Consider the following 27,491-nt stretch of genomic DNA (forward strand, 5'->3'; position numbering starts at 1 on the left):
TTCTTTCCCCTCTTTCTTTCTTTCTTTCTTTCTTTCTTTCTTTCTTTCTTTCTTTCTTTCTTTCTTTCTTTCTGTCTCTGTTCTTTCTCTCTGTCTCTCTGTCTGTTCTCTCTTTCCTCTCTTTCTCTCTCTCTCTGTTCTTTCTTTCTCTCTTTCTTTCTTCCCCTCTTTCTTTCTCTCTGTTCTTTCTCCTCTTTCTTTTTCTGTCTACCGCTGTTCTTTCTTTCCCCTCCTTTTTCTCTCTCTCTCGCTGTTCTTTTTTCTGTCCACTCTTTCTTTCTCTGTTCTTTTTCTTTCTTTTTTCTTTCTTTGTTCTTTCTTTCCTCTCTTTCTTTCTCTTTGTTCTTTCTTTCTTTCCCCCCTTTCTTTCTCTTTGTTCTTTCTTTCTTTACCCTCTTTCTTTCCCTTTCTCTCTGTTCTTTTCTTTCTCTCTCTGTTCTTTTCTTTTCTTTCTTTCTTTCTTTCTTTCTTTCTTTCTTTCTTTCTTTCTTTCTTTCTTTCTTTCTTTCTTTCTTTCTTTCTTTCTTTCTTTCTTTCTTTCTATCCATAGGCTCCTTCACATGAACGTGTTTTGCCACAGAGCGAGTGTCCGTGTGATCCACATGGAGACAAGTCCGTTTTTGGCCGGCACCACGGATGTCACACGGTATGACTCGTGGTATGTGTTAAAGGGGGGGCCCACTGAGACTCTTTAGCCCGGGGCCCCAAAAAACCTGGAGCCGGCCCTGGCCACAAGGATCCCTAGAAGTCAAGTTCTTCAATACAGAAAAAAAGAGGAAAATCATCGTGTGCCTCTGGTCGTGACCTACAACCCACAGCTTGAAATACCTATGATGTCAGTTACAGGCCGCTCTCATCTTTATAAGTGGGAGAACTTGCACAATTGGTGGCGACTAAATATTTATTTTCCCTTCTACCAAGCCCGAGGTTCAGTAATGAACAGGTGTCAACCAGATACCCTCATTACTAAAATGGTACATAGAGTTAAATACACACACACACGAAATCTGCGTGAAATGCAATATCTGTTTATTTTTGGTTTACTTCACGGAAATTGAGGCAAGGACAGAGGCCACCATCTTTCTTTTTCACAAAAAAGAACCCCTCAGCTAAAGGTGAGGAGGAAGGACGGATATGACCCTTCCGTAAACTTTCATTTACATATTCCTTCATAGCGGTCCGTTCAGGTCCTGACAACTTATACAGCCGCGCTTTAGATAATATGGTATTAGGAAAAAGATTTCTAGCACAACCCTAAGGACGATGGGGCGGTGATATCTCAGCCTCTTTCTCTGAGAACACATTTCTGAAGTCTTTCAGGTAAGCCGGCAGACCCTCCAGACTAGCGGAGCACATTTGTACAGAGCTATGACACTTCTTATGACAGTAGGAACTCCATTTAACAATATCCTTCCAACACCAATCAATAACAGGATTATATATATGCAGCCATGGAAATCACAACATCAACCCAGCAGGTAAATTATCCAACACATGGCAGGAGACGGACTCGGAGTGAAGAGTTCTCACTCTAAGGCCGGGATCCCACTACTGTGTGTGATGCGAGAAATTCGCACGAGTCTCTCGCATCAACACCCGGCAGTGCCGCCGGCACTCAGGTCGGGATCACACCTAGAAATACATGCAGCCGCAGCTCCGAGCCGAAGTGTGAATTCCACCGTTACCAGCTGGACAAAGTTCTGGAGTAATGGTGTCAATGAAAGCAAGAGCAGATAACCACAGGTTCTGAAAACAAAGCTCCATGTTCAGCAATACTTTATCTGAGGTGTAAAAGGGTACCTGGAAGTTTGGGTGACCTCCTTGAGTAGACATTTCCCAACAGCTTGCTGGCTTGAGGGCGAATGGAGCAGTCTTTGAGAAAACGTACAGCATGACCACAAAAAAGGCAGAGTCCAAGATCACGCCGATGCTTCCTCTCCATGATCCGAGAGCGGGCTGCTCCAACCTCCATTGGTTCCATCTCTGGCAAGTGAACAGACCTGGGCAGGATGACTGAAACCCCCTGTCGTTCACCATGTCTCTCACAAATTCGGAGCCATTCGAATGACCTGGGTCATGGCCTCCCCCAGTGAATAGGGTGGAACATGCAAAGCCAGAGCATCCTTTAGAGTGTCCAAAAGGACACGGTGAAACTGACACCTGAGAACTGCATCATTCCACAAAACCTCTGGGGACCATTGCCGGAACTCAGAGTTATAGTTCTCTGCGGTGCGGCCCCCCTGCGTCAGGTTCATGATCTTAGCTTCTGAAACCTGGGCAATGTCAGGTCTGTCATAGAGCATCCCTAAGGTGTCAAAAAAGGCATCAAAGGAAGACCATTCTTGGGCTAGTGGGGACAAAGAGAATGCCCAAGTCTGAGGACCCCCTCGCAATAGGGACATGATTATTCCCACCCGCTGGGACTCATCCCCTGGAGACCAGGGGGTGTAAGGTAAAAAATAAGTTTGCAGCTCTCCCTAAACTGATCCTTCTCCCCCCGAGAATTTGTCAGGAAGTGCCACTACAGGTTCAGGAGAGACCAACTGCACGTCAGAAGGTAAAGGAGTCATTACTACAGTCCATAGTTCTAGAAAGCTGACCCTGCAGCAGGGACTGTGACGTTTCTAGTTTTTGTTCCCTTGCGAGATCCTGAACCAGCTGGGTCAGATTTGCCACCTGATCACAGAGTGCACAAATAGGATTAATTGATGAAGAGAAAAAAAATACTTTTGTGGCCAGTCAAATTGTGACGCTAGTCTCAACCCACGGCCAGGCCGTGAGTCAGCGCAGTCAGACGTTCCAGGGTCAATACCAAAATATCACGTAGTAAACCAAAGGAAAATATGAAATCGTAAGTCCGGTCACATGCCAGGGTCAGAATGACAAAGAAATAACGGATAAGCCAATGGGCAATAACAAGCGGGTAGCCTGAACACGATCCAAAGGTCAGCAACAGAATATCAAAAGCAAAGGGGCAATAACAAAAGGGTAGACTGAACACGATCCAAAGGTCAGCAACAGAATATCAGAAGCAAAGAGGCAATAACAAAAGGGTAGTCTGAACACGGTCCAAAGGTCAGCATCATAATATCAGAAGCAATGGGGCAATAACAAACAGGCAGCCTGAACATGGTCCAAAGGTCAGCAGCAGAATATCAGAAACAAAGTGGCAATAACAAAAGGGTAGTCTGAACACGATCCAAAGATCAGCAGCAGAATATCAGAAGCAAAGGGGCAATAACAAAAGGGTAGTCTGAACACGGTCCAAAGGTCAGCAGCAGAATATCAGAAGCAAAGGAGCAATAACAAAAGGGTAGTCTGAACAAAATCCAAAGGTCAACAGCAGAATATCAGAAGCAAAGGGGCAATAACAAAAGGGTAGTCTGAACATGGTCCAAAGATCAGCAGCAGAATATCAGAAGCAAAGTGGCAATAACAAAAGGGTAGTCTGAACATGGTCCAAAGATCAGCAGCAGAATATCAGAAGCAAAGGGGCAATAACAAAAGGGTAGACTGAACACGATCCAAAGGTCAGCAACAGAATATCAGAAGCAAAGAGGCAATAACAAAAGGGTAGTCTGAACACGGTCCAAAGGTCAGCATCATAATATCAGAAGCAATGGGGCAATAACAAACAGGCAGCCTGAACACGGTCCAAAGGTCAGCAGCAGCATATCAGAAGCAAAGTGGCAATAACAAAAGGGTAGTCTGAACATGGTCCAAAGATCAGCAGCAGAATATCAGAAGCAAAGGGGCAATAACAAAAGGGTAGTCTGAACACGGTCCAAAGGTCAGCAACAGAATATCAGAAGCAAAGGGGCAATAACAAAAGGGTAGTCTGAACAAAATCCAAAGGTCAACAGCAGAATATCAGAAGCAAAGGGGCAATAACAAACGGGTAGCCTGAACACAGTCCAAAGGTCAGCAGCAGAATATCAGAAGCAAAGGGGCAATAACAAAAGGGTAGTCTGAACACGGTCCAAAGGTCAGCAACAGAATATCAGAAGCAAAGGGGCAATAACAAAAGGGTAGTCTGAACAAAATCCAAAGGTCAACAGCAGAATATCAGAAGCAAAGGGGCAATAACAAACGGGTAGCCTGAACACAGTCCAAAGGTCAGCAGCAGAATATCAGAAGCAAAGGGGCAATAACAAACGGGTAGTCTGAACACGGACCAAAGGTCAGCAGCAGAATATCAGAAGCAAAGGGGCAATAACAAACGGGTAGCCTGAACACGGTCCAAAGGTCAGCAACAGAATATCAGAAGCAAAGGGGCAATAACAAACGGGTAGCCTGAACACGGACCAAAGGTCAGCAACAGAATATCAGAAGCAAAGGGGCAATAACAAACGGGTAGCCTGAACACGGACCAAAGGTCAGCAACAGAATATCAGAAGCAAAGGGGCAATAACAAACGGGTAGCCTGAACACGGTCCAAAGGTCAGCAGCAGAATATCAGAAGCAAAGGGGCAATAACAAACGGGTAGCCTGAACACGGTCCAAAGGTCAGCAGCAGAATATCAGAAGCAAAGGGGCAATAACAAACGGGTAGCCTGAACACGGTCCAAAGGTCAGCAGCAGAATATCAGAAGCAAAGGGGCAATAACAAACGGGTAGCCTGAACACGGACCAAAGGTCAGCAACAGAATATCAGAAGCAAAGGGGCAATAACAAACGGGTAGCCTGAACACGGTCCAAAGGTCAGCAGCAGAATATCAGAAGCAAAGGGGCAATAACAAACGGGTAGCCTGAACACGGTCCAAAGGTCAGCAGCAGAATATCAGAAGCAAAGGGGCAATAATGAACGGGTAGCCTGAACACGGTCCAAAGGTCAGCAGCAGACACTGACAGCTTGGGGCCTCTGTGCAAGAAATGTGTCCGCTCCCCCTTCCCTGCCTGGTACATTGCTTATGATAAGGGAAATCTGGCAATCTTCGAGATGGAGATAAATATATCTGTGAGTGTAATAAATATATATATCTGTTAGAATTTGGTTCTGCTGGTTCTAACGCAGTCAAACTTGCAGCCAAGTGACAACTAGTGTCCGCTATGTCAGTGACTAGAACACTGAAGGCATGGCTGACACTCTGGTAGGCACATGACAGCAAGTGTGCAGAGTGACTCCTCGTGGTGATGTGATTACTGCTGGAAGTGGCAGAGCCCAACCATGTATATTATATTACATTTGTGAGGCAGTGACCCCTTTTACAGCTAGGGGGCGCTGTATGTGCTCCTCAGGATACGCATGGAGGAGTAATGGTGATAGTGAGACAGTGACCGGCGTCAGTGTGAATGGCAGGTATGTGTCACAGAGGAGATTCTCTGTGCTGTAAGCCAGTGGTGTTGCTCTCGGACCTGTATTCCTGCGAGCCTTGTTTTGTTTCTTTACTTACTAAGGGGGCTTACAGGGTTAGAGAGCTGGGCAGGACTGACTATCCACACATACACCGCCCACCTATGCGGGTGGTTACAGCTACATAATGTGACCAGGATGGGTCACATGGTGAGAGTGTATAGACCTGAATGGTCGTTGTTCTAAGGTCTTGAAAGGTCTATGTGTTGGAAGGTCCCAGGAGGGGATGGACTTCCTGAAGAGCACAGGGTGAGACCATGGACTGGCAGAGTCTGTGACGGCACTGCATTGGCAAGCTACCGTCCGGCTGAGGGTCTGGAACTGTCAGGTGGCCTGGTGAGCAAGGCATTGTCTGGGACGGTGATCCCAGTTCGGTAGCTTCCCTGGGAACCAGGACTGGTAGGAGGTCAGTGTGTGGAGCAGCCGCTCCAGGAAGGTAACTCCAGAAAGGGAGGGTTATAATACCAGCAGAGAAGTATCTGCCATTGGAACTTAATGTCATCTGTTGGTGCCTATTGTGTTCCGTGGACATTAATGAACTGTTCGGCGTGTGGTCGCCCACGGTAACTGGACAAAGAGGTCCGGCATGTTTAGTGACTGCGAGTTAAGCCATATGCTAGGAAGTGCTATGGACTATGTCTGTGATGTGTAACATGGCGGTTTATGCTGAGTAAAATAAACCCAAATAGACTGTTTTGTGGAGAAAATGCCCCTGAGTGCTTTCATCCCTTTACTAAGCGAGTGTCCCCTAACACATGCAGTAAGTGCTGTCTTACACATTATATGTCTGGTGTCTGTATCATCTGGTATCTGCTCTATTCATTGTCTATAGAACTGATGGGAATAACCAAGTGCAGTGCTCAGCAGCTCTATAGATAATGGAGAGCAGAGGCCGAGCATGTATCTATTATATTACCTGATGACACAGACATCAGACATAATGTAATATAATAGATACATGGTCGGCCTCTGCTCTCCGTTATCTATAGAGCTGCTGAGCGCTGCGCTGGGCTCTTTCCATCAGTTCTATAGACAATGAATAGAGCAGATACCAGATATATAATATAATAGATACAGGGTCGGCCTCTGCTCTCCGTTATCTATAGAGCTGCTGAGCGCTGCGTTGGGCTCTTTCCATCAGTTCTATAGACAATGAATAGAGCAGATACCAGATAACACAGACACCAGACTTATAATGTATCTGTTCTATTTCATTGTCTATAGAACTGATGGAAAGGACCCAGCGCAGCGCTCAGCAGCTCTATAGATAACGGAGAGCAGAGGCCGACCATGTATCTATTATATTATATATCTGGTATCTGCTCTATTCATTGTCTATAGAACTGATGGGAATAGCCGAGTGCAGTGCTCAGCAGCTCTATAGATAATGGAGAGCAGAGGCCGACCATGTATCTATTATATTATATATCTGGTATCTGCTGTATTCATTATCTATAGAACTGATGGAAATAGCCGAGTGCAGCGCTCAGCAGCTCTATAGATAATGGAGAGCAGAGGCCGACCATGTATGTATTATTATTTATGTATATAGCGCCATTGGTTCCATGGTGCTGTACATGGGAAAGGGGGTTACATACAAAGTTATAGATATCGTTACCAGTAACAGATTTACAATGACAGACTGGTACAGAGGGGAGAGGACCCTGTCCTTGTGGACTTACATTCTACGGGATAGTGGGGAAGAGACAGAAGGTCGGGGGTGCAGCAGCTCTGGTGGTGATGAGGCGGCGGCTCGGGCGGTGGTGAGGTGGCAGAATGGTCATTGCGGGCTGTAAGATTTCCTGAAAAGATGGGTTTTCAGGTTCCGTCTGAAGGATCCGAGGGTGGTGGATAATCGGACGTGTTGAGGCGTGGTATTCCAGAGGATACGGGATATTCGGGAGAAATCTTGGAGAAGGTTGTGTGAGGAACGAATAGGTGTGGAGGAGAGTAGGAGGTCTTGGGAGGATCGAAGATTACGTGAGGGAAGATATTGGGAGATTAGTTCAGAGATATAGGGAGGGGACAGGTTGTGGATGGCTTTGTAGGTCAGTGTTAGTAGTTTGGACTGGATGCGTTGGGGAATTGGGAGCCAATGGGGGGATTTGCAGAGGGGAGAGACAGGGGAGTAGCGAGGAGAGAAGTGGATTAGTCGGGCAGCAGAGTTGAGGACAGACTGGAGTGGTGCAAGAGAGTTAGCAGGGAGACCACAGAGGAGAGTGTTGCAGTAGTCAAGGCGGGAGATGATGAGGGCGTGTTCAAGAGTTTTAGTAGATTGAGGACTGAAGAAGGGACGGATTCTGGAAATATTTTTGAGTTGGAGGCGACAGGAGGTGGCAAGAGTTTGGACGTGTGGTTTGAAGGACAGGGCTGAGTTGAGAGTTACTCCGAGGCAGCGGATTTCAGGTGCGGGAGAGAGCGTGATGCCGTTTACCATAATAGATAGATCGGGTAGGGAAGATACGTGAGATGGAGGAAAGATGATGAGTTCAGTTTTGTCTACATTGAGTTTTAGGAAGTGAGAGGTGAAAAAGGAGGATATGGCTGATGGATACTCTAGGATTCTGTACAGCAGAGAGGTGACATCTGGGCCAGAGAGGTAGATCTGAGTGTCATCTGCATACAGGTGGTACTGGAAGCCATGGGACTTTATGAGTTGTCCTAGGCCAAGAGTATAGATGGAAAAAATGTAGGGGCCCCAGGACAGAGCCTTGGGGGACTCCAACAGAGAGAGGGGCGGGATGAGGAGGTAGTGTGGGAGTGGGAAACGCTGAATGTGCGGTCAGAAAGGTATGAGGAAATCCAGACAGGGCAAGGTCTTTTATGCCAAGGGAAGAAAGAATCTGTAGCAATAGGCAGTGGTTGACTGTGTCGAAGGCAGAGGACAGGTCAAGAAGGAGGAGGATGGAGAACTGTCTGTTAGCTTTGGCTGTGAGTAAGTCATTAGTAATTTTGGTCAGGGCAGTTTCAGTGGAGTGGTGGGGGCAGAAGCCAGATTGGAGGTTGTCCAGGAGGGAGTTGGATGAGAAGTGGGAGGAAAGTTGAGCAATGGACGTGCTGCTCAAGGAGTTTGGATGCAAACAGGAGCAGTGATATGGGGCGATAGCTGGTGTGATAAAACACTCCGGGATCGCCTTTGCTGGGGTCAAAGGTCACGTGCTTTCAGCATGAAACTCAGGCGCAGAGCCGGGGTCCGGGTATAACTGACCCTGGGTCAGGTTTATTAACGGTGAAAGCAATGCATAAAGAAATAAAACATAAAACAAATCCTTGCCTGTCCGGCACTAATTAAACAATGGTCAACCTAACTACCAACTGGCGGGCTTCTCCCGTCCAGCCACACCACAGTTGCAGTGGGCACTGCTTCCACTCACGTGTGTCTCTCACACAGACAAGCTCTCTGTGTTCCCAGGCTGAGACACTCACACAACCACCTGGCATCCTTTTATATCCACCTCCCATTATTCATTAGTAACCAGGTGCGATACTGACCAGACTAGGCCACATAGGAAAGGAATCTGGGCGAGATATACCTGCCCTCATCCACTATTCCCACATGATTCTCACATATCCCCCCCCTCTGCTCAGACCACTCCGGTCGAGCAATGACACCCGCCAAACAGTGCACTCGGGACAGGGCATCTGCATTCCCCATCTGTGCCCCTGGGCGGTGCTCCACCGTAAAAGTGTAGGCCTGCAGGGCAAGGAACCACCGGGTCACCCGGCTATTCCGTTCCTTGTTCAAGTGCATCCACTTGAGAGGGGCATGGTCAGTGATCAGCCTGAACTTTCGGCCCACCAGGTAATATTTGAGGGCCTCTAGAGCCCACTTAATGGCGAGGCACTCTTTTTCTACGACTGCATACCTTTGCTCGTGTTTATTCAGCTTCCTGCTGAGATAGAGGACTGGGTGTTCCACTCCGTCCCTCACTTGTGAGAGTACGGCCCCGATACCGGTATCAGAGGCATCCGTTTGTACCACAAACTCGCTGCAGAAGTCCGGAGTCACCAGTACGGGCTGAGAGCAAAGTGCCCGTTTTAGGCTATGGAAGGCTTCTTCAGCCGCTAAACTCCATTTAATCATGACGGAGTCTTTCCCTTTTGTAAGATCCGTCAGGGGGGTAGCGATGGCTGCAAAATTGGGTATGAACCGGCGATAATAGCCGGCGATCCCCAGGAAGGCTTGCACCTGCTTCTTGTTGACAGGTTGTGGCCAGTCCTGAACCGCCTGAATCTTATCGAGCTGGGGTTTAACAACACCCCTCCCAATTACATACCCCAAATACCGGGCTTCTTCCAGGCCGATATGACATTTCTTGGGGTTCGCGGTTAGACCTGCCTCCCACAGGTCGTCAATCACAGCTTGTACTTTCTGGAGATGAGTCTCCCAGTCCAAGCTGTAAATGACAATGTCATCCAAATAGGCCGAAGCGTACCACCTATGTGGCCTCAAGACTCGATCCATCAGTCTCTGGAAGGTCGCCGGTGCCCCGTGCAGTCCAAACGGCATATACACATACTGAAATAGACCTTCTGGGGTAGCAAATGCCGTCTTTTCTCTGGCAGCCTCCGCCAGAGGGATCTGCCAATACCCCTTTGTTAGATCTAGGGTTGTAATATACCGGGCTTTTCCTAACCGATCTATTAACTCATCGACCCGGGGCATAGGATAGGCATCAAATTTTGAGACCGCATTCAGTTTCCTGAAGTCATTGCAGACCGGATGGTGCCATCCGGTTTAGGAATTAGCACAATCGGGCTGGACCACGCACTGTGCGATTCCTCAATGACACCTAACTCTAACATTGCCTTCACTTCTCGGGAAACGGCTTCATGGCGCGCTTCCGGGATTCGGTAGGGCTTTACGTGAACTGTGACACCAGGTTCTGTTACGATGTCATGTTTCATTAGCGTAGTCTGCCCGGGTTTTTCTGAGAAAAACTTTTGGTTGTGAAGTAGAAACTGCCTGACCTCAGTCTTTTGCCGCTCCGAGAGAGTCTCTGCAACCCGTACCTCCGGTACGGTATGTGAGCAGATGGGACGGGCCAGCTCCGCGGACAAGGCAGACCGATCCTTCCAGGGCTTTATCAGATTTACATGATAAATCTGTTCAGGTTTCCGTTTACCTGCCTGGTATACTTTGTAGTTTACTTCACCAACTCTTTCCTTAATCTCAAAGGGGCCCTGCCACTTTGCCAGGAACTTACTGTCCACCGTGGGGACCAGGATCAACACCCTATCTCCGGGTGCAAACGTACGGATCTTGGCGCCCCATCATAGATTCTTTTTTGGGCTCCTTGAGCCTGTATCATGTGTTCTTTGACGATAGGCATAACAGCCGCAATACGGTCCTGCATTTGTGTGACGTGATCTATCACCGTTTTAAACGGAGTGACCTGACCCTCCCAGGTTTCTTTTGCGACGTCTAACAGTCCGCGAGGACGTCGGGCGTATAATAATTCGAAAGGCGAGAATCCCGTGGAAGACTGGGGTACTTCCCTGATGGCAAAAAGCAAATACGGAAGTAAATAGTCCCAGTTCTTCCCATCCTTCTCTATCACCTTTCTCAGCATCTGCTTCAGAGTTTTATTGAACCGTTCGACCAACCCGTCTGTTTGAGGGTGATACACGGATGTGCGTAACGGTTCGATTTGTAACAATCGGCAGAGCTCCTTCATTATCCTGGACATAAAGGGGGTCCCCTGGTCGGTGAGTATCTGTTTTGGTATACCGACCCGGCTAAACACATGCACCAGTTCCTTGGCAATCGTCTTGGTGGCCGTGTTACGCAAAGGGATGGCCTCCGGGTAACGAGTGGCATAATCCAAGATGACCAGGATATGTTGGTGTCCACGTGCAGACCGTGGAAGGGGCCCAACTAAATCCATCCCAATCCTCTCAAACGGGACCTCAATAATAGGTAGGGGTACCAAAGGGCTACAGAACCGGGGCTTAGGTGCAGAGGCTTGGCAGTCAGGACAAGACTCACAATATACACGAATATCGTGATGCATGCCTGGCCAAACAAAACAGTGTAATATCCTTTCGGTGGTTTTCTGGACTCCCAGGTGACCTCCCATCACATGTCCGTGGGCCAGGTCCAGCACCTGCCGCCGGTAGGGTTTTGGCACGACTAATAGTTGCACCGGGTCTTCCCCCTTTTTCTCTATCTGATAGAGTAAATCATTCTCCAGAACCATTTAAGGATATGCCAGCCTAGAGCCAGGTTCTACGGGCACCCCATTTATCACTTTTACATTTGTCCTAGCCTGAGAAAGGGTAGGATCCTTTATTTGCTCGCTTTGGAAGTCATCTTTCTGAACTTCTAAATCCGGCAAATGGGGAGGTGGACGGCTATCGGCCTCCTCCTCTTCCCCGGTCTCCTCCGTATCACCCGCCATGACTGAAAACGGGAACTGCAGGTCATTTCCCGCAGACTCTTCCCCCGAGTCTTCCGGAGAGACCTCTTCCAGGGGTTCGGGACCCACACGCGCCCTGGGAGAAGAATCATGTACACTATTACCCGAGGGCATCAACTGACTCTCCCACAATTGCCAGAAGTGGGGAAAATCCCGGCCCAGGATAACATCATGCAATAACGCCGGGACGAGTCCCACTTTATGTTGCACAGACCCATAGGAAGTAGTAATGCATATGACCGCGGTGAGGTACGAACAGGTGTCTCCATGCACACACGTTACAGAAAATTTGTCTGATGGTGCAGTCGGGGCTGACACCAGACTGGCCTTCACCAGAGTCACCACACTTCCCGAGTCTAACAATGCTACCACATTTTTGCCATCAACAGTTAAATCACACAAGTGTTTTTCCACATCCTTTTGACCGGCATTCACACTCACCACCCGTGCAACCATAGACATGCGGTTTTTAGAGTCTGTGACGTCGCACTGCATGGGTTCAGTAGTGACCGGACAGTTCGCAGCAATATGTCCCATCTCTTGGCAGCGGAAACACCTAACGGGCCCCTTGCTTAGACCATAGTTCGTTACTCTCGGCCTCGCAGTGCGGGCAGTCCCGTTTTCCTCCCCCACTGTCTTAGGGATTTTTCCATCTCCCCTACTCCCTGGAACAGTCTTACCGGTTCCACGTGGAGATGATGAAGAACGAGGTGGGGTAGCGTCGTCTCGGAGTCCTTCCGCCACGGAGTAACGTTCAACCAGATCCACCAGTTGATCTGCCGTCGTAGGATTTCCATGGCTTACCCACTTCCTCAGGGCTGGCGGTAGAGCTCTCAGGTACTTGTCTATGACGACTCTCTGGATTATCTCTGGCGCTGTCAGCACCTCGGGTTGTAGCCACTTCTTCGTCACATGGATCAGGTCGAACATCTGTGACCGCGGTGGTTTATCCGGCTGATAAGTCCATTGATGCACTCTCTGTGCACGGACAGCGGTCGTCACTCCCAGCCGGGCCAAGATCTCGGCTTTCAGTTTGTCAAAGTCCTGCGCGGCTTCAGGTTCTAAGTCATAATAAGCCTTTTGGGCCTCACCGGAAAGAAACGGGGCAATCAGGCCGGCCCATCGTGCCTTCGGCCATTTTTCTCGCACCGCCGTCCGTTCAAACGTGGTCAGGTATGCCTCGACGTCATCTTCGGTCGTCATCTTCTGCCAGTACCGACTCACGTGAATCACTCTCGACTCGGCTTCCAGGTTAACCTCATGTAGGCTTGCCAGGCGCTGCGCCACCTGCTGGAGAAGCGAACGATCGGTAGCTGTCATGTCCACCAACTCCTTCAGCTGGGCCATCATCACCCGATTAGCTTCTTGCTGGACGGCGGTGGACTGTACCAGCGCTTTCACCACGTCCTCCATGCTCAGGCTTGCAACGTGATGTCCGCATTCTCCACCACAATGTGATAAAACACTCCGGGATCGCCTTTGCTGGGGTCAAAGGTCACGTGCATTCAGCATGAAACTCAGGCGCAGAGCTGGGATTCGTGTATAACTGACACTGGGTCAGGTTTATTAACGGTGAAAGCAATGCATAAAGAAAAAAAAAACCAAAACAAATCCTTGCCTGTCCGGCACTAACTAAACAAGGTACAACCTAACTACCAACTGGCGGCTTCTCCCGTCCAGCCAAACCACAGTTGCAGTGGGCACTGCTTCCACTCACGTGTGTCTCTCACACAGACAGGCTCTCTGTGTTCCCAGGCTGAGAGACTCACACAACCACCTGGCATCCTTTTATATCCACCTCCCATTATTCATTAGTAAGCAGGTGAGATACTGACCAGACTAGGCCACATAGGAAAGGAATCTGGGCGAGATATACCTGCCCTCATCCACTATTCCCACATGATTCTCACACTGGGCAGAGCAGTTGGGTCAAGGTTTGATTTTTTGAGGATGGATGTTATAGTGGCATGTTTGAAGGCAGAGGGGAAGGTATCAGAAGTTAGGGATAGGTTGAAGAGATGGATTAGGGCTGAGATGATCATGTTAGTGAGGTTGGGGAGCAGGTGGGAAGGGATGGGGTCAAGTGCACAGGTGGTGAGGCGTGATTTGGAAAGGAGATGAGTAAGCTCTCCTTCAGTGATGTTGGAGAGGGAGGTTATTAGGGAAGGGCAGAGGTCTGGTATGTGGAGCGGTTGGGGTGGTGGAACAGTAAAGGTTTGTCTTGTTTGGTCGATCTTGTTTTTGAAGTAGGGCTGTGGATGCCTGCTTACTTCCTCCCTGAAGCTCCGCCTCTGCTATGCTCCGCCTACTTCTGTATCCTGCGTTTCCCTGCGTACCTATTTTTAACATTGGGTATGCAGAGACATGCGTTGTATGCGGATGCGTCCACATGCGGCAATTTGCCGTGTGTGGCCAAGCTCGGACTGGCCCACCGGAGAACCAGAGGATTCTCCGATGGGTCCAGGCACTGACACCTGCTGGCATACTGGCCAGCAGGTGCCTAGTGCCCCCACTGCTCCAGGGGTCCCCACTGCTCGAGGGGACCCTGAGCCAAGGGGGCCCGACCTGTGCCAGCTAACGGCAGCGGGAGACAGGATCCTGTCCCCGCTGCTAAAGCGAAATGAATATTCACGCTTCCCCATGCCCCTATGGGCGTGGAGAGGCATGAATACCACTCCTCTTTAATAGCGGGCAGCCCAGCCCCACCACCGCACCACACAGCACCGCATCACACACACAGCACCACATACACATGCAGACACACAGCACAGCTCACCTCCCCGCAGCCGCAGCACATCCTGGCATCCTGCTTTCTGGGCGTTTCCTGTCTGAGACAGCACAGCTGGATGACGTCATCATCCAACGTGCTGTCTCAGAGAGAAAGCTGCAGGAGAGAAAGAGGCTTCCGCTGCTGCTGCGGGGAGGTGAGTTGTGCTGTGTGTCTGCGTGTGTATGTGGTGCGGTGTGTGTGAGTGTGTGAGATGCGGTGCTGTGTGAGTGAGTGATGTGGACCTGTGCTGTGTGCGTGTGAGAGGGGTGGTGGGGAGGCAATGATGGCAGTGGGGGAGACAATGATAGAGGTGATGGGCAATGATATTGGTGGGGGGAGGCAATAATGTAGGTATGGGCAATGATGGTGGTGGGGGGAGGCAATGATGGAGGTGATGGACAATAATGGTGGGGGAGGCAATAATGGAGGTGATGGACAATGATTGGTGGGGGAGGCAATGATAGTGGTGATGGACAATGATGGAGATGGGGGAGGCAATGATGGAGGTGGGGGAAGGCAATGATGGAGGTGATGGGCAATGATGGCAGTGGGGAAGGCAATGATGGAGTTGATCGGCAATGATATTGGTGGGGGAGGCAATGATAGCAGTGATGGACAATGATGGAGGTGGGGGAGGCAATGATAGAGGTGATGGGCAATGATGGCAGTGGGGAAGGCAATGATGGAGTTGATGGGCAATGATATTCGTGGGGGAAGGCAATGATGGAGGTGATGGGCATTGATGGCAGTGGGGGAGACAAGGATGGAGGTGATGGGCATTAATGGCAGTGGGGGAGACAATGATAGAGGTGATGGGCAATGATGGTGGTGGGGGGAGGCAATAATGGAGGTGATAGACAATGATGGTGGTGGGGGGAGGCAATAATGGAGGTGATGGACAATGATTGGTGGGGGAGGCAATGATAGCGGTGATGGACAATGATGGAGATGGGGGAGGCAATGATGGAGGTGGGGGAAGGCAATGATGGAGGTGATGGGCAATGATGGCAGTGTGGGAAGGCAATGATGGAGTTGATGGGCAATGATATTGGTGGGAGAGGCAATGATAGCGGTGATGGACAATGATATTGGTGGGGGAGGCAATGATAGCGGTGATGGACAATGATGGAGGTGGGGAGGCAATGATAGAGGTGATGGGCAATGATGGCAGTGGGGAAGGCAATGATGGAGTTGATTGGCAATGATATTCATGGGGGAAGGCAATGATGGAGGTGATGGGCATTGATGGCAGTGGGGGAGACAATGATGGAGGTGATGGGCATTGATGGCAGTGGGGGAGACAATGATAGAGGTGATGGGCAATGATATAGTGGGGGAGGCAATAATGGAGGTGATGGACAATGATGGTGGTGGGGGGAGGCAATAATGGAGGTGATGGGCAATGATGGAGGTGATGGGCAGTGATGGTGGGGGAGGCAATGATGGAGGTGATGGGCAATGATGGTGGTGGGGGAAGGCAATGATGGAGGTGATGAGCAATGATGGCGGTGGGGGAGGCAATGATGGAGGTGATGGGCAATGATGGTGGTGGGGGAGGCAATGATGGAGGTGATGGGCAATGATGGCGGTGGGGGAGGCAATAATGGATGTGATGGGCAATGATGGTGGGGGAGGCAATAATGGAGGTGATGGACAATGATTGGTGGGGGAGGCAATCATAGCGGTGATGGACAATGATGGAGATGGGGGAGGCAATGATGGAGGTGGGGGAAGTCAATGATGGGCAATGATGGCAGTGGGGAAGGCAATGATGGAGTTGATGGGAAATGATATTGGTGGGGGAGGCAATGATAGCGGTGATGGACAATGATGGAGGTGGGGGAGGCAATGATAGAGGTGATGGGCAATGATGGCAGTGGGGAAGGCAATGATGGAGTTGATGGGCATTGATGGCAGTGGGGGAGACAATGATAGAGGTGATGGGCAATGATATAGTGGGGGAGGCAATAATGGAGGTGATGAGCAATGATGTTGGGGGGAGGCAATAATGGAGGTGATGGGCAATGATGGAGGTGATGGGCAGTGATGGTGGAGGAGGCAATAATGGAGGTGATGGGCAATGATGGCGGTGGGGGAGGCAATGATGGAGGTGATGGACAATGATGGTGGTGGGGGAAGGCAATGATGGAGGTGATGAAATGGACAATGATGGTGGGGAGGAGGCAATGATTGAGGTGGTGGAATGTGCAGTGATGGGGTGGTAGGGGAGAAGGCAATGATGGAGGTGGTGATGAGGACAGTGATGGGGTGGAGAGAGGCTGCATTATACTTTATGAGGGGGCTACATTATATTCTGTGGGGACTGCATTCTCAGGGGACTACATTATATTCTGGGGGGCTACATCATACTATTTGAGGGGGCTACAGTATACTATGGAGGGGCTGCATTATTCTCTCGGGACTACATTATATTCTGGGGGCTGCGTCATACTATATGAGGGGGCTAGAGTATACTCTATGGGGGGCTGCATTTTATTCTGTGGTGGGGCTGCATTATTCTCTCAGGGGGCTACATTATATTCTGGGGGGCTACATCATACTATATGAGGGGGGCAGCATTATGCCCTATTAGGGGGCTACAGTATACTCTATGGGGGGCTGCGTTATATTCTGTGATGGTGCTGCATTATACCCTATGAGGGGGCTACATTGTATTCTATGGTGGGGACTGCGGTATACCTTATGAGGGGGTTGCATTATATTTTGTGGGGTGCTGCATTATATTCTATGAGGGGGCTACCCCTCTATGATTCTACCCCAACCCCTGCTACATAATTAAGACATGTACTACCTTATATTATACCCGGATAGTAGCGTGTTTTTCTGCACAATTGGTGTCTTGTATTTATCTCTATGTAGCTACATAGTGGGCCCCAGGAATGATTTTCTCTGGTGGGCCCAAGGTGCTCCAGTCCCACGCTGTGTGCGGCGACCGCACGGAAATGCAAAATTTTCTATGAGCCCTGACCTAAATCCTATTGAGCACCTTTGGAAAGAGCTGAAACATGCCGTCTGGAAAAGGCGACCTTCACCCACGAGACAGCCGGAGCAGTCTGCTCCTGAGGAGTGGCCAAATACCTGTCGAGAGGCGCAGAAGTCTCATTGACAGTTACAGGAATCGTCTGATTGCTGTGATCGCCTCCAAAGGTTGTGCAGCAAAATATTAAGTTACGGAACCGTCATTTCTGTCCAGGCCGATCTCATGGGGTTTATTGTGTATAAATTCTGTGGACGCATGGAGGAAAAGCAATGTCTGACCGTCATCTGTTCATTTCCATAGATTTCTGATTTATTATTACTTTTGTCAGATTCCAGTTATTTCTGTCACCATTGTGGGTTTTTCTGTCATTAAACGAGGGGCACCAACAATTTTCACCACGTGTGTATGTCTGGTGCCTGTATCATCTGGTATCTGCTCTATTCATTGTCTATAGAACTGATGGAAAGGGCCCAGCGCAGCGCTCAGCAGCTCTATAGATAATGGAGAGCAGAGGCCGAGCCTGTATCTATTATATTACATATCTGGTATCTGCTCTATTCATTGTCTATAGAACTGATGGGAATAGCCGAGCGCAGCGCTCAGCAGCTCTATAGATAATGGAGAGCAGAGGCCGAGCCTGTATCTATTATATTACATATCTGGTATCTGCTCTATTCATTGTCTATAGAACTGATGGGAATAGCCGAGCGCAGCGCTCAGCAGCTCTATAGATAATGGAGAGCAGAGGCCGAGCCTGTATCTATTATATTACATATCTGGTATCTGCTCTATTCATTGTGTATAGAACTGATGGGAATAGCCGAGCGCAGCGCTCAGCAGCTCTATAGATAACGGAGAGCAGAGGCCGACCCTGTATCTATTATATTATATATCTGGTATCTGCTCTATTCATTGTCTATAGAACTGATGGGAATAGCCGAGCGCAGCGCTCAGCAGCTCTATAGATAACGGAGAGCAGAGGCCGACCCTATATCTATTATATTATATATCTGGTATCTGCTCTATTCATTGTGTATAGAACTGATGGGAATAGCCGAGCGCAGCGCTCAGCAGCTCTATAGATAACGGAGAGCAGAGGCCGACCCTATATCTATTATATTATATATCTGGTATCTGCTCTATTCATGGGACATGGGGCATGGGACTATGAGATGAAGGATGTGTGATGGGTATATGATACAGGAAAGATGTATATCTTTGTACCGTGTTAGCCAGTAGATAGAAAAATATTCAGGATTGAGAGTCCTCAGTGATTGATACCTTTTAATGGCTAACTGAAAAGATGGTGACACATTGCAGCTTTCGAGACTCCTCAGGTCTCTTCATCAGGCTAGACTAATACAAAATCTGAAGTCACATATTTATGCACAATACAGCCTAGAAAAAATGCAATAGATAAGACAAGTGACGTGAAGCAGAACTATCAATATGGGAGAGGGAGAAACATAAATATAAACATTGGACCAGTTCATAGATAAGGAGTCCGGATGTTTTATGGTCCTCTGATTGGGGTCTAGTTCTGTGTTGTGATGCCCCCACGAGGTTTTAAAAGGAAATTCCTTAATTGATGTAAAAAGACATAAATCCATGCGACACATTCATTCCAGCACTGAGAGTGTCAAAGGTCGTCATAAATTTATACTCCCAAACTCGTCTCTCTCTCTGAGAATTGAAGTTACCTTTCAATACCAGTAATTTCATATCCATGCTGCTGTGATCAGGGATACAGAAATGTTTTGCCACAGGTAGATCCATTCTTTTTTCTCTTATAGTGTGACGATGAGCATTCATCCTTGTTCTCAGTTTTTGCCCTGTCTCCCCCACATACAGACCCCCAGTTGGACATTTAGTACAAATAATTAAGTACACCGCATTAGATGTGATGCAGCTGAGAGTACCTGGGATCTTGTAGTCCTGATGTGAGTTGGGGATCTTTATCTTGTCCGTGGTCATTATAGATGGAGAGGTTCTACATTTTTTCTGGTTGCAAGAAAAGGTTCCTGCAGCTGTTGGAGAGGACAGGGAGCTCCTGACAATGATGCTTCTTAGATTTGGGGGCTGCCTAAAGCACAGAAGTGGGGGGTCTGGAAATATGGACTGTAATCGGGCATCTTTTTGTAGTAAAGGTTGTAATTTCCGTGCAGCTCCCCTTAGCACCTCCAGATTTGGGTTGTAGGTGACTACTAGAGGCTCCCAGTTATTTTCTTCTTTAGCTTTGTAATGCAGCAGGTGATTCCTTGACAATCTGGTGGCTCTTGTAATTTGGTTTTCAATTGTTCTTGGATGGTAGCCCTGATTCAAAAAGGTCTTTTTGAGGCGACCAAGAGGTTCATCTCTATCCATGGGGTTGGAACATATACGATTGTATCTGATGGCTTGTCTATAGATAGTAGAGTTCTTTATGTGTTTTGGATGGAATCTGTCCCATTTAAGGTATGTTGGACGGTCGATTGGCTTCTGATACAGGGATGTCTCTATTTCATTGTTTTTTAGCTTAATGATGGTGTCCAAAAATTTAATCTCAGTACTGGAGTAGTTGAGTGTTAAATTGATGGTGGGATGAAATTGATTAAACTGTTCGTGGAACGTCTTTAGCTGTTGCTCAGACTCCGTCCAGATGATTAAAATATCATCAATGAAGCGGTAGTAGGCCAGGGGCCTGATGGGGCATGAGGACATAAAGTCGCTTTCAAGCTTGGCCATGAAAAGATTTGCATACTGTGGAGCCATTTTACTTCCCATAGCTGTGCCAGTCTCCTGTAGACAGATCCTGTTGTCAAATTCAAAGTAATTGTGGGTGAGGATGAATTTTATAAGTTTCACCACAGCATCAGCATCAGTCCCTGTGTTTTCCATGAAGAATTTGCAGGCATTTAAACCATCTTGGTGTGGGATATTAGAGTACAAAGATTCCACATCCATGGTGGCCACGATGGTTCCTTCTGGTAGAGGACCTATTGCTGCTAGTTTATTCAATAGGTCAGTTGTGTCCTGAATGTAGCTGGATGTATCCTTCACCAGTGGTTTACCTGCATTACATCTAATGGGGTGTACTTAATTATTTGTACTAAATGTCCAACTGGGGGTCTGTATGTGGGGGAGACCGGGCAAAAACTGAGAACAAGGATGAATGCTCATCGTCACACAATAAGAGAAAAAAGAATGGATCTACCTGTGGCCAAACATTTCTGTATCCCTGATCACAGCAGCGTGGATATGAAATTACTGGTATTGAAAGGTAACTTCACATCTCAGAGAGAGAGACGAGTTTGGGAGTACAAATTTATGACGACCTTTGACACTCTCAGTGCTGGAATGAATGTGTCGCATGGATTTATGTCTTTTTACATCAATTAAGGAATTTCCTTTTAAAACCTCATGGGGGCATCACAACACAGAACTAGACCCCAATCAGAGGACCATAAAACATCCGGACTCCTTATCTATGAACTAGTCCAATGTTTATATTTATGTTTCTCCCTCTCCCATATTGATAGTTCTGCTTCACGTCACTTGTCTTATCTATTGCATTTTTTCTATGCTGTATTGTGCATAAATATGTGACTTCAGAGTTTGTATTAGTCTAGCCTGAAGAAGAGACGGAGGAGTCTCGAAAGCTGCAATGTGTTACCATCTTTTCAGTTAGCCATTAAAAGGTATTAACCACTGAGGACTCTCAATCCTGAATATTTTTCTGATGGGTATATGGGCACTGGACTATGGGATGGAGGATATGTATGATGGGTATATGGGCACTGGACTATGGGATGGAGGATATGTATGATGGGTATATGGGCACTGGACTATGGGATGGAGGATATGTATGACGGGTATATGGGCACTGGACTATGGGATGGAGGATATGTATGACGGGTATATGGGCACGGGACTATGGGATGGAGGATGTGTGATGGGTATATGGGCATGGGACTATGGGATGGAGGATGTGTATGATGGGTATATGGGCACGGGACTATGGGATGGCGGATATGTATGATGGGTATATGGGCACGGGACTATGGGATGGCGGATATGTATGATGGGTATATGGGCACTGGACTATGGGATGGAGGATATGTATGACGGGTATATGGGCACTGGACTATGGGATGGAGGATATGTATGACGGGTATATGGGCACGGGACTATGGGATGGAGGATGTGTGATGGGTATATGGGCATGGGACTATGGGATGGAGGATATGTATGATGGGTATATAGGCACGGGACTATGGGATGGCGGATATGTATGATGGGTATATGGGCACGGGACTATGGGATGGAGGATATGTATGATGGGTATATGGGCAAGGGACTATGGGATGGAGGATATGTATGATGGGTATATGGGCACTGGACTATGGGATGGAGGATATGTATGACGGGTATATGGGCACTGGACTATGGGATGGAGGATATGTATGACGGGTATATGGGCACTGGACTATGGGATGGAGGATATGTATGACGGGTATATGGGCACGGGACTATGGGATGGAGGATGTGTGATGGGTATATGGGCATGGGACTATGGGATGGCGGATATGTATGATGGGTATATGGGCACGGGACTATGGGATGGCGGATATGTATGATGGGTATATGGGCACGGGACTATGGGATGGAGGATATGTATGATGGGTATATGGGAACTGGACTATGGGATGGAGGATATGTAAGACGGGTATATGGGCACTGGACTATGGGATGGAGGATATGTATGACGGGTATATGGGCACTGGACTATGGGATGGAGGATATGTATGACGGGTATATGGGCACGGGACTATGGGATGGAGGATATGTATGATGGGTATATGGGCACGGGACTATGGGATGGAGGATATGTGTGATGGGTATATGGGCACTGGACTATGGGATGGAGGATATGTGTGATGGGTATATGGGCACTGGACTATGGGATGGAGGATATGTATGACGGGTATATGGGCACGGGACTATGGGATGGAGGATATGTATGATGGGTATATGGGCACTGGACTATGGGATGGAGGATATGTATGACGGGTATATGGGCACGGGACTATGGGATGGAGGATGTGTGATGGGTATATGGGCACGGGACTATGGGATGGAGGATATGTATGATGGGTATATGGGCACTGGACTATGGGATGGAGGATATGTATGACGGGTATATGGGCACTGGACTATGGGATGGAGGATATGTATGACGGGTATATGGGCACTGGACTATGGGATGGAGGATATGTATGACGGGTATATGGGCACGGGACTATGGGATGGAGGATGTGTGATGGGTATATGGGCACGGGACTATGGGATGGCGGATATGTATGATGGGTATATGGGCACGGGACTATGGGATGGCGGATATGTATGATGGGTATATGGGCACTGGACTATGGGATGGAGGATATGTATGACGGGTATATGGGCACGGGACTATGGGATGGAGGATGTGTGATGGGTATATGGGCACAGGACTATGGGATGGAGGATGTGTGATGGGTATATGGGCACGGGACTATGGGATGGCGGATATGTATGATGGGTATATAGGCACTGGACCATGGGATGGCGGATATGTATGATGGGTATATGGGCACTGGACTATGGGATGGCAGATATGTATGATGGGTATATAGGCACTGGACTATGGGATGGAGGATATGTATGATGGGTATATGGGCACGGGACTATGGGATGGAGGATGTGTGATGGGTATATGGGCACAGGACTATGGGATGGAGGATGTGTGATGGGTATATGGGCACGGGACTATGGGATGGAGGATATGTATGATGGGTATATAGGCATGGGACTATGGGATGGAGAATATGTATGATGGGTATATGGGCACTCGACTATGGGATGGAGGATGTGTGATGGTTATATGGGCACGGGACTATGGGATGGAGGATGTGTGATGGGTATATGGGCACGGGACTATGGGATGGAGGATATGTATGATGGGTATATGGGCACGGGACTATGGGATGGAGGATATGTATGATGGGTATATGGGCATGGGACTATGGGATGGAGGATATGTATGATGGGTATATGGGCATGGGACTATGGGATGGAGGATATGTATGATGGGTATATGGGCACTGGACTATGGGATGGCGGATATGTATGATGGGTATATGGGCACGGGACTATGGGATGGAGAATATGTATGATGGGTATATGGGCATGGGACTATGGGATGGAGGATATGTATGATGGGTATATGGGCACGGGACTATGGGATGGAGGATATGTATGATGGGTATATGGGCATGGGACTATGGGATGGAGGATATGTATGATGGGTATGTGGGCACGGGACTATGGGATGGAGGATATGTATGATGGGTATATGGGCATGGGACTATGGGATGGAGGATATGTATGATGGGTATATGGGCATGGGACTATGGGATGGAGGATATGTATGATGGGTATGTGGGCATGGGACTATGGGATGGAGGATATGTATGATGGGTATATGGGCACGGGACTATGGGATGGAGGATGTGTGATGGGTATATGGGCACGGGACTATGGGATGGAGGATGTGTGATGGGTATATGGGCACTGGACTATGGGATGGAGGATATGTATGATGGGTATATGGGCACGGGACTATGGGATGGAGGATATGTATGATGGGTATATGGGCACGGGACTATGGGATGGAGGATGTGTGATGGGTATATGGGCACGGGACTATGGGATGGAGAATATGTATGACAGGTATATGGGCACTGGACTATGGGATGGAGGATATGTATGATGGGTATATGGGCATGGGACTATGGGATGGAGGATATGTATGATGGGTATATGGGCATGGGACTGTGGGATGGAGGATATGTATGACGGGTATATGGGCACTGGACTATGGGATGGAGGATATGTATGATGGGTATATGGGCATGGGACTATGGGATGGAGGATAAGTATGATGGGTATATGGGCACGGGACTATGGGATGGAGGATGTGTATGATGGGTATATGGGCACGGGACTATGGGATGGAGGATATGTATGATGGGTATATGGGCATGGGACTATGGGATGGAGGATATGTATGACGGGTACATGGGCACGGGACTATGGTATGGAGGATGTGTGATGTGTATATGGGCACGGGACTATGGGATGGAGGATAAGTATGATGGGTATATGGGCACGGGACTATGGGATGGAGGATGTGTATGATGGGTATATGGGCACGGGACTATGGGATGGAGGATATGTATGATGGGTATATGGGCATGGGACTATGGGATGGAGGATAAGTATGATGGGTATATGGGCACGGGACTATGGGATGGAGGATGTGTATGATGGGTATATGGGCACGGGACTATGGGATGGAGGATATGTATGATGGGTATATGGGCATGGGACTATGGGATGGAGGATATGTATGACGGGTACATGGGCACGGGACTATGGTATGGAGGATGTGTGATGTGTATATGGGCACGGGACTATGGGATGGAGGATAAGTATGATGGGTATATGGGCACGGGACTATGGGATGGAGGATGTGTATGATGGGTATATGGGCATGGGACTATGGGATGGAGGATATGTATGATGGGTATATGGGCACGGGACTATGGGATGGAGGATATGTATGATGGGTATATGGGCACGGGACTATGGGATGGAGGATATGTATGATGGGTATATGGGCATGGGACTATGGGATGGAGGATAAGTATGATGGGTATATGGGCACGGGACTATGGGATGGAGGATGTGTATGATGGGTATATGGGCACGGGACTATGGGATGGAGGATATGTATGATGGGTATATGGGCATGGGACTATGGGATGGCGGATATGTATGATGGGTATATGGGCACGGGACTATGGGATGGAGGATGTGTATGATGGGTATATGGGCACGGGACTATGGGATGGAGGATATGTATGATGGGTATATGGGCATGGGACTATGGGATGGCGGATATGTATGATGGGTATATGGGCACGGGACTATGGGATGGAGGATATGTATGATGGGTATATGGGCACGGGACTATGGGATGGAGGATATGTATGATGGGTATATGGGCACGGGACTATGGGATGGAGGATATGTATGATGGGTATATGGGCACGGGACTATGGGATGGAGGATATGTATGATGGGTATATGGGCATGGGACTATGGGATGGAGGATAAGTATGATGGGTATATGGGCACGGGACTATGGGATGGAGGATGTGTATGATGGGTATATGGGCACGGGACTATGGGATGGAGGATATGTATGATGGGTATATGGGCATGGGACTATGGGATGGCGGATATGTATGACGGGTATATGGGCACTGGACTATGGGATGGAGGATATGTATGATGGGTATATGGGCACTGGACTATGGGATGGAGGATGTGTATGATGGGTATATGGGCACGGGACTATGGGATGGAGGATATGTATGATGGGTATATGGGCATGGGACTATGGGATGGCGGATATGTATGATGGGTATATGGGCACGGGACTATGGGATGGAGGATATGTATGATGGGTATATGGGCACAGGACTATGGGATGGAGGATATGTATGATGGGTATATGGGCACGGGACTATGGGATGGAGGATATGTATGATGGGTATATGGGCACGGGACTATGGGATGGAGGATATGTATGATGGGTATATGGGCATGGGACTATGGGATGGCGGATATGTATGATGGGTATATGGGCACGGGACTATGGGATGGAGGATGTGTATGATGGGTATATGGGCACGGGACTATGGGATGGAGGATATGTATGATGGGTATATGGGCATGGGACTATGGGATGGCGGATATGTATGATGGGTATATGGGCACGGGACTATGGGATGGAGGATATGTATGATGGGTATATGGGCACGGGACTATGGGATGGAGGATATGTATGATGGGTATATGGGCACGGGACTATGGGATGGAGGATATGTATGATGGGTATATGGGCACGGGACTATGGGATGGAGGATATGTATGATGGGTATATGGGCATGGGACTATGGGATGGAGGATAAGTATGATGGGTATATGGGCACGGGACTATGGGATGGAGGATGTGTATGATGGGTATATGGGCACGGGACTATGGGATGGAGGATATGTATGATGGGTATATGGGCATGGGACTATGGGATGGCGGATATGTATGACGGGTATATGGGCACTGGACTATGGGATGGAGGATATGTATGATGGGTATATGGGCACTGGACTATGGGATGGAGGATGTGTATGATGGGTATATGGGCACGGGACTATGGGATGGAGGATATGTATGATGGGTATATGGGCATGGGACTATGGGATGGCGGATATGTATGATGGGTATATGGGCACGGGACTATGGGATGGAGGATATGTATGATGGGTATATGGGCACAGGACTATGGGATGGAGGATATGTATGATGGGTATATGGGCACGGGACTATGGGATGGAGGATATGTATGATGGGTATATGGGCACGGGACTATGGGATGGAGGATATGTATGATGGGTATATGGGCATGGGACTATGGGATGGAGGATAAGTATGATGGGTATATGGGCACGGGACTATGGGATGGAGGATGTGTATGATGGGTATATGGGCACGGGACTATGGGATGGAGGATATGTATGATGGGTATATGGGCATGGGACTATGGGATGGCGGATATGTATGACGGGTATATGGGCACTGGACTATGGGATGGAGGATATGTATGATGGGTATATGGGCACTGGACTATGGGATGGAGGATATGTATGATGGGTATATGGGCATGGGACTATGGGATGGAGGATATGTATGATGGGTATATGGGCATGGGACTATGGGATGGAGGATGTGTATGATGGGTATATGGGCACGGGACTATGGGATGGAGGATATGTATGATGGGTATATGGGCATGGGACTATGGG

General features: G+C 48.4%; 1 protein-coding gene across 2 annotated transcripts in view; it reads left to right on the top strand.

Annotated features, from left to right (window-relative positions):
- Positions 1 to 541: 541 nt before the first annotated feature.
- SMARCD3 (SWI/SNF related BAF chromatin remodeling complex subunit D3) overlaps positions 542 to 27,491 on the top strand; it is a 346,153-nt gene continuing 319,203 nt past the window's right edge. Inside the window, exon 1 of one of the 2 annotated variants that reach the window (XM_073551701.1) lies at positions 542 to 658. The gene's annotated coding sequence lies outside the window, so the exon portion shown is untranslated. The remainder of the gene's footprint in view (positions 659 to 27,491) is intronic. The other variant, XM_073551702.1, reaches the window with a different exon arrangement.

This window comes from Dendrobates tinctorius, unplaced genomic scaffold (assembly GCF_039654945.1).
Source record: "Dendrobates tinctorius isolate UK_male_01 unplaced genomic scaffold, ASM3965494v1 ptg000179l, whole genome shotgun sequence".
NCBI classification, from domain to species: Eukaryota; Metazoa; Chordata; class Amphibia; order Anura; family Dendrobatidae; genus Dendrobates; species Dendrobates tinctorius.